This window comes from Eubalaena glacialis, chromosome 18, assembly GCF_028564815.1.
Source record: "Eubalaena glacialis isolate mEubGla1 chromosome 18, mEubGla1.1.hap2.+ XY, whole genome shotgun sequence".
Classification (NCBI taxonomy): domain Eukaryota; kingdom Metazoa; phylum Chordata; class Mammalia; order Artiodactyla; family Balaenidae; genus Eubalaena; species Eubalaena glacialis.
Window position 1 is genome coordinate 58497704 of NC_083733.1, and position 9086 is coordinate 58506789.

Consider the following 9086-nt stretch of genomic DNA (forward strand, 5'->3'; position numbering starts at 1 on the left):
GTGGCGTCACTGAGAGAAATGAGTGACCTGTGGGGCAAAGCCAGTTCAGATGGGGAGCAATTTCAGAAGGTATTTGGATGTGAGTGTCATGAGTTCTGGGAAGTAGAACGGGCTAGAGATATAGATGAAGAAGCCACCTGCAGAGAGGTCATGGAAGCTGTGGAAAGAGGGTGGTGTGGAGTGAGACAAGCAGGTCTGAGTAGGAAATCTGCTGTCGGGGTGCAATGCATGGGGGGGCTGATAGGAGGAGAGTGTCCAGAAGGAACAAGTTGTGTGTGGTCTCAGATGCTGTAAAAGTGAACAGTGTGAGGACAGTGCCTGATATATAATTTTTATTATCAATATAGAGCAAATTTTACAAATAATTCAGAAGCGGCCTTAGCCAGGCAAAATTAAATTACACAGAATAGCGTGGATGAGGGGAGGTATATACAGTCTGTATCAGGGTTAAAAAACCCTGAAAGAGGTTCCTGAGTACAGAGAACTCCCAACCAGCCCTCTTTGAGGGGGCCAGTTCCACACAGCATTAGATCAAGTAATGAATATGGAATGAAACCTTTTTCTCAACAGCCTCAAGGAGGTTCCATCCATGCAGAAGGAGGCTGGGTGGGAAGTAGACGTGCCTCTCCTTCTCCTGCCCTTCCTTTTCATGCTGACACATTGGGTCTCATAGACCCCATGGGAGAAAACAAGTTTCAGAGGCTTTCACGGAGCCGAGAGCTGAGTTATAATCCTCCCCTTGTGTCCTAAGGAGCATCCGCACCAGTGCAGCTTTCTAGGTTGTAAACAATGCCAACTGCGTGGGTGGTCGTGTCCCCTTCAGGTGCTCCTGCTTCTCAAGAACCGAACACACCTTAGCAGAGGCCAAGGTTTCCTGAGAAGGTGAGTGGGGCAGATGGAACGTGCACAGGCAGAAGCACGGAATAGAATGGTGCTGATGGTTGGCCTGAGATGCCTAGAAACTGAGCGAGATCCATTTCTGGCCATGAATGTAGAAAACTGCTTCTTCTTACCTTCTTTTTGGAGCCCCTGACATAAAAGGCTTGAGGAGCTCCTGGCCAGAGGGACTTGAGGGGTTTTGGTGGCTTCTTTCACCTAAGGCAGTCAGATTGGCTTACACAGCAAATTAAGTAAACAACCCCTTTCACATAGAAAGGAGTTACAAAAATTAAAATTGCAGAATGTCTCAGAAGGAAGGGGAAAAACTCAGTACCACAAACTGTGCATTCTTTAGCAATTATTTAGATCATCTCTGAAGGGTAGCTTTCTGATTCCTTTCCCAAGTCCCAGCAGATTGTATGTGTTAAGAGCCAACTGCCCCCTAAAGCAATAACCCCTTCCTCTGTGGGCACTTCCTGGAGTAAAGCCCATAAAGTTATTTAAACGTACCTGCATTTTTTGCATTTTGTATTAGGAATTACTTATGGACCTAGACAAGTAGTTTTTTAGTTTCTTCTAGTAGGTTCTCTGAAGAAGAGTTTTCCAAAGGGCCTAGGTGGTATTCTAGGTAAGCAGCAAGGTGTTTAGGCCCTGATCCTGCAGGTAGACAATCCTGACAGTAGACAAAGGTGTAGAATTTGCAGTCTTAAATTGGTTATATATGTATTTTCCTGTGGATTTATACTGGACTTTGAAGAGCTAGGAGAAGCTTTTCCTTTTCCAGTTTCTCTCTCTTCTTTTCTGGCACATGCATTTCAGTGCATAAGGACATAACTCTCAAGGTTATGGCAAATTCAAGTTAGACTCCAATAGGACAGGACTGAGGTGGGAAGGAATGAGTTTGCTGTGAATACGCAAGTTTAAAACTGTTCTAGGGCTTCCCTGGTGGCGTAATGGTTAAGAATCAGCCTGCCAATGCAGGGGACACGGGTTCGAGCCCTGGTCTGGGACGATCCCACATGACGCGGAGCAACTAAGCCCGTGCGCCACAACTACTGAGCCTGTGCTCCAGAGCCCGTGAGCCACAACTACTGAAGCCCGCGCGCCTAGAGCCCGTACTCGACAACAAGAGAAGCCACCGCAATGAGAAGCCCACGCACCACAACGAGAAGAGTAGCCCCCGCTCGCCGCAACTAGAGGAAGCCCGCGCGCAGCAACGAAGACCCAACGCAGCCAAAAATAAAAAACAAATAAATAAATTTATATAAAAAAAATAAATAAATAAAACTGGTCTAGGTCAGCAAATGGGAGGGGTGGACATTCTGGGAACTCTCTCCCAAGGTCTGCTTTGCCGAAGTTCAATGACAAGGAAGGTTGGGTTTCCTCCAGACCTCCTCCTGGATGTACCTTTTCATCTACTGACACTGAAGGAAGGGGCTGTGACCCGGCAGCCAGGATGTGCCTCATTAGGCAGGTGCGGGGGGAAGACACACTTCCCATTTTCCCTAACGGTGAAAGAATCTCCTAGCAATGGGGATGAGAAACTTGGAATAAGTCAGTAATGCAGGGAACACTACTTCTTCTTTTTTTGCATTACTACTTCTTCTTCTTCTTTTTTTTTTTTTTTTAGCTTCTTAATAAACCACTTCTGTGGCTGTTGGGGATGGGAGGCTGAAGTTGGTTTCTTTGATTCCTGGGCATTGAAGTTCAGGGCAGAATATGCACTTTCGTCGATCTGAAAGGAATGAACAGCAGTCAATTAAATCAGTGTCGTAGGCCAGGCCCTCACCTTGTCCAGTGTGATTCAACACCACATGCTTTCACCACTTTGAAACTTTTAGCTTCAGAGAAGGGCTTTTATTACCCATTTTCTCTGCTTACTAACATCCTGTTGAATGATCATTAGGAGAGATAGATTATGGAATGCTACAATGAAATACGATGATACAGCAATGAGAATAAATTGAGCACAAGGGCATACAATGAGATGGATGAATCTTACAAAACAATTTTGAATGAAAGAAGCCAGACACATGTAAGGTCTTACTGTGTTTTTCCTTTATGTAAGAGCATAATCGCATTGGAAGTGAGGAGAGTGGTTACTCTTTGAAGGGAAGTAACTGGAGGTCTTTTTTTAGGGGGGAGAATGACATGTTTTATTTATCGATTTGGGTGCTGCTTACATGGGTTGTTCAGATTGTTAAAATATGATTTAAGCACTTTTCAGTATGTATGTATATTCTATTGAAGGTTAAGATGAGAATATTCAGTAAAATTTATTAATAGACAGTAAAGGAACTAAGGCCTCAGACCCATTAGAACGGAAATGATCCTTTGACAGTAAGGGCAGGATCAGATTGGAGGCAGAGGAAGGAGAATGATCTAGTGCCTTCCTTGAGCTGGGCATTGTGATGAGGGCTTTACATTTCTGTCATTTAATTCCTTGACCTTCTCTTTGAAGTAAGCAGCATGCCCATTTTACAGAGGACAAAGCTGAGGATCAACGAGGTTAAGTTACTTGCTCAAGGTCACAGACAGGATTGAAATACAGGATGGGAAAAATTCTAAAGCCAACATTCTTGCATGAATTAGACCCATGGGAGTGATTAACCAATACTTCTTTGTTTGTTGTTGCAGTGAGGAACTTTGATCCAAACTTGATCTCCCATTTGTGTCTTCAAGAATAACCCATTCTACACAGAGATATTTTCATGAGAAAAAGAGCCAATGAAACTGGCTTGTTGGGTGAATTGTCAGAGTAGCCCTGACCTGGGGAAGCAAAAGAAGAGTTACCAACCCATGAAAATGCAGAGCTGACTTATGGCCTCAGAACGTCGTGTTCCTAAGCTGTTGTGCTTCTAGCTGAAGGAGGTGGCAGGTGGTGAGAGGGTGGGGTGGGGAGGTGGCCCATGATTAAGACTTAAGGAATTCGCTTCCCTCAGTCTGTGGTCCAGACCCCAGGGCATTAGACCAAGGAGGGGTGGGGAGAGGCCTCAGTGCACTTCTGAAGATTTCTTCCAGTTCACAAGGCCTGAGTTTTGCCCAGGTGTGTATCTCAGCAGCAGGCTCCAGCGGCAAGGAGGGGCATTGAGGCCCACAGTACCCAGAGCACCAAAGGCAGGGAAAGTCTCACCAAAGGAGATGCCCGCATCCGTAATAGAGGCAGGAGGGGGAAGGAGGTAGGATGAGGAAAAGGCTCCTGGAAACATGTCCATCTCATGGCCTGCCTGGCTTGCCTGGCCTAGGAGGGGTGAGTGTCTCTCCCCAGGCTGTGTCTCAGGGGAATCTTACATGGCTAGGAAGGGTGTGAGGACCTATGCCAGTTTAAGCTTGGGAAACTGAGATCCCCTGTAATAATTCAAAAGGCAGGGAGATGTTTTGGAATCCAGGATCCCTGCTAGGGCAGGGCACAAGGGGAACAAACCAGCTCTCACTGAGTGAGCAGGTTTACTTACCGTGGTTGTGGTCTGAGGATCTGTGCTCTGTGAGGTCTCGCTGGTCACTTGCCAGAAATAAATATCAGACACTGTGACTGCTATTCCCAGGCACAGGGTCTTTGCTTCTTAAATTAGGAAGGACACTGTCAGCATGATTCCTTGGGGCTCCTCAATGTTCATTTATACCTTGGTTGGTCCTCTTTCCTCTGAGGACCTCCTTCTTCAATCTACCTATCATCCCTTCTAGTGTTTACTTCTCTCCTGCTTACTGGCTGTTCACATTTAGGGCCATTCATGCCAACTGCTTCTGAGCTTATTTCTACCCTGACACCTTTCCCCTTTTGTAGGTAGATGCTGTTTTTTCTCACTTTATTTATTGCCCAGGAGGCCTTTGGTTGTTTCTGCTTTTCTTAGGTTCTCTTCCTGTCCTGTCCCTCCCTCCTCCTGCTACTGTTGTCGACAGAGCACAGGACTCCCTTCTTCCTGCTTCTCCTTTCATTTCCTCATTAGTTTTCCTTCTTGGACCTTGGCTTCCCTGACTGTGGACAGAGGAACATAATGGGCTCTGCTCCCTCTAAACCAGATGGGGTTGGGAATAACCATGTCCAAGAGACATGAAGCATGAAGCATGAAGACCAGGGAAGAAGAGACCCCTAAGAATTAGTGCCAAGAAGCAGGGCTTTAGGAAGCATGAGGAGCAGATCCAGGCCAGAGACAGAGATGAAGTCTCCTTCTCTCTCCCAAGCATGACGATTAGCCTCAGGGAAAGCAGAACAAGAGGAAAGGCATCATACCCTTCAGTTTATCTCATATACAGGAAATACACCGGGGGTGCTGTCAGAGCTACCCCAGCCAGGACTGCAATCACGATGCCGGCAATAGCGCCACCTGAGAGGCCAGAAGAACTTCCTTGTGTTGAATCATCTGTCATGGAAAGAACAGAGAAGAATGAATGAAGGTGACATTATTTTACAGTGGGAGGTGCTCTGCGAAACAACTGTCAACATGAAGTAGTCTCTACTTGTTCCTTCAAGGAATACATTTTCTTTTTTTTTTTAACTTTTTATTTTATATTGGAGTAGTATAGCCAATTAAAAATTTGTGATAGTTTCAGGTGAACAGAAAAGGGGCTCAGCCATACATATACCTGTATTCATTCTCCCCCAAACTCCCCTCCCAACCAGCCTGCCACATGACACTGAGCAGAGTTCCCTGTGCTATACAGTAGGTCCTTGTTGGTTATCCATTTTTTTAAATAAATTTATTTATTTTATTTTTGGCTGTGTTGGGTCTTCGTTGCTGCGCATGGGCTTTCTCTAGCTGCAGTGAGCGGGGGCTACTCTTCGTTGCGGTGCACGGGCTTCTCATTGCGGTGGCTTCTCTTGTTGCAGAGCATGGGCTCTAGGCGCGTGGGCTATATACTTTACATATATCTCATTTGATTCATGTAACCCTGCCAGATCGACATTATTTCCATTTCATAGGTGAAAAACTTGAGGCTTCCAGTGGTGAAAAAACGTGCCCATTGTCATATAGCTAACAGGTGGATCTAGAGTCAGGTAGTCCTTGACTGTAGGAGTACCTGATTTTATAGAGCCTAATGGTAATAGTAGTAGTAATAGCATCTAACAGTTATGGAACATTTTCCTCTGTGTGTGGCGTTTTACCAAGAGTTTAATTTAATAGTACATTAAATCTTTGAAATAATGCCATGAAGCAGGTGCTTTTACTGCAATTTTCAGTTGAGGAATCTGAGGCTCAGAGGAGTTAATAATCTTGTGCAAGAAGTTTATAATTGTTAATGTTTACATTGAAAAAAAAGATCTCAAATCAGCAACCGAACTTTACAACTTAAGGAACTAGCAAAAGAAGAACAAACCAAACCGTGGGCCAGCAGAAGGAAGGAAATAATAACAATTAGAGTGTAGATAAACAGAGAATGGAAAGATAATAGAGAAAATCAATAAAAACAAAAATTGGTTCTTCAAAAAGGATTAACAAAATTGACAAACCTTTAACTAGAATGATCAAGAAAAAAAGGGAAGATTCAGATTACTAAAATCAGAAATGAAAGTGGGAACGTAACTACCAATTCTCAAGAAATAATAAGAATTACAATAGTATTATGAATCATTATATGCCAACAAGTTGCATAACTTCGATGAAATAGACAAATTCCTAGAAACTCAAAAGCTACCAAGGTGGAATCACAAAGACATAGAAAATATGATCGACCTGTAACTAAGAAGGAGATTAAATCAGTTTAAGCATTAGACAAAATTCAAAATCCTTTCATCACACTCTAACTCAGAATAGGAGGAAACTACCTCCACATAATAGAGGCCATATATTAAAACCCGTATCTAACATCATTCTAAATGTGAAAGCCTGAAAGTTTTTCCGCTAAGATCAAGAATAAGATAAGGATGCCTGCTTTTGCCACTTCTCTTCAAAATAGTATTGAAAGTAATAGACCAAGTAGGCCAAAAAAAAAAAAAAAAAAGAAGAAGAAATAAAAGACATCGAAATTGTAAATGAAGAAGCAAAATTAATTGTTTGCAGATGATGTGACCTTATATAGAAAACCCTAAAAATGTCACAAAAAACTGTTAGGACTAATAAGCAAATCTGGCAAAGCTGCAGGATACTAAACCAACACATAAATACAGTTGTATTTTCTATACATGAAAAGTGAACAGTATGAAAAGGAAATTTTAAAAATTCCATTTATAACAGCATCAATCAGAATAAAACATTTAGGAATTAATTTAACCAGGTAAGTGACAGACTTGTACACAGAAAAACTGAAAAACAATTTTTCAAAAAGGAGAAAACATAGTAAGAGAAATTAAAGAAGACATAAATAAATGGAAAGACATTCTGTGTTCACGGACTGGAAGATAATATTTTCAGATGACAATACTAACCAAAATGTAGTGGATGTATACGGGTAATGATTGCAAACCAATATGAATGTACTTAATGCCACTGAGCTATAAACTTAAAAATTATTTAAATGGTAAATCTTACATACTTTTTATTTTTACCATATAAAGAAAGTGCACCAGAAAAAAAAAATATTGTACAAGGTCACAGAGTAAATGCCAGACCCAGGATTAGAAACTAATTGTATTTTTTCCAGAGATGGCGCTATTAAGATTTTGCCATCTGTTTACTATAATGGTCTCTTAACTGCTATTCTGCCCCCTGTGACCTCTATCCATTTTGCACACCGTTTGTAGAGTAATTCTCCCGGGAAGATGTAGCATGGGGCGAATGGTCACTTACATTTCACACCCAGCCTGAGGGGGTCACTTCTGCTGGAACTGCCCAGGTTGGAGACCTCACACTGATAATCCCCAGCATCCTCCCTCCTGACGGGGTTGATGGTGAGGGTGCTGTTGTCTGGGGACAGCGTCATTCTCTCTGTGAGCAGTAGACTCTGGCCATTGAAGAACCAGCATATGGAGATCCCAGTGTCATTTGTGCGGCAGGTCAGGACCACGGTATTCTCATGTTCTGTGACTGTGGTGTTGCTGGCTTCGATGGAGGGCTGTGCCACTGGGTCTGTGGAGAGACAGAGGGGTGACTGACTGAGAATAGGTCAGGGACCTGGGGCCGCGCTCCTTCCTCAGAGGTCTCAGCCACCCCTGGGGCCAGTGAGCTCTGTAAAGGTGACCCAGAGGATGGCCCTGACACTGTGATCAAGGTCATGGGGCTCTCTTCATTGATGATCTGTAAGGAGAGGGCTGCACCTCCTCTCCGAGGATTGGCCAGCAAGGTGATGTCTTAGAAATTCAGAAGGTTGGGGGTGTTTCGAGAATGTAACTAAAATGAAATCCAGCAATTCCACTTCTGGGGTATAGACCTAAGGGAAATGAAAACAGGATTTCAAAGAGATATATGCATTCCCATGTTTATTGCAGCATTATTCACAATAGCCAAAATATGGAAACAAACTAAAAGCCCATCAACAGATGAAAGGATAAAGACGGTGAGTCTCTCTCTCTCTCTCTATATATATATACAATGGAATATTATTCCATCACGAGAAAGGACATCCTGCTACAGGTATTTATGACAACATGGATGGACCTTGAGCGCCTGATGCTAAGGGAGATAAGTCAGACCAAGAAAGACAAGTACTGTATGATATCACTTATATGTGGAATCTTAAAAAGCCAAAGTCATAAAAACAGAGAGTAAAAATGGTGGTTACCAGGATGAGACAGGCTGGGACGTGGGACCCTATGCTGCAGTGCTGCAATGCTTGCACCTGGACAAACGTCTCTTGAGCAACAAAATACAAAGAAACTATAAGGGACTAAAAAAAATAACTGCATGCATGCACAGTTGGGGCAAAATCTGGACAACAAGATACAAAGAGACCAAAAAGCCCTACTGCCACTTCTGAAGAGCCGGGAGTAAAAGCAGGGGGTGGGGAGCAAAATCGGGGTACTGCGCATGTCCCCTGCACACACCACCACCTGAGGGGTGGGCAAACCACCTAAGCCCCTCCTCCAGCCCCACCGCTGGACACACCCTTACCCTCCCCCCATGTGAGGGACCAGCTTGAAGCCCCCTCAGCGAGCGAGCCAGCAAGGAAACCTGTTATTTGTTCTCATTCCCCCCTGCTGCAGCAGGGACCCCAATAAGGCCTTGCCTGAATTTCTTGGCTGGCCTCTGATCAATTTCTATTGATTAAGGAGGCCAGGAACCTTGGTCGGTAACAAGGAGATGGGCTTGCGGGGGATAGGAGAGATGTTGTTT

The 9086-nt window shown here is 43.8% G+C and overlaps 1 long non-coding RNA gene across 1 annotated transcript; it reads right to left on the reverse strand.

Moving 5' to 3' along the window:
• Positions 1–2538: 2538 nt before the first annotated feature.
• On the reverse strand, positions 2539–7792 carry LOC133079034 (uncharacterized). Its single transcript, XR_009698013.1, has 3 exons — positions 7605–7792; positions 5111–5240; positions 2539–2614 (listed from the first exon to the last, which is right to left on the reverse strand). It is a non-coding gene; the product is annotated as an uncharacterized LOC133079034 (long non-coding RNA).
• Positions 7793–9086: the final 1294 nt, after the last annotated feature.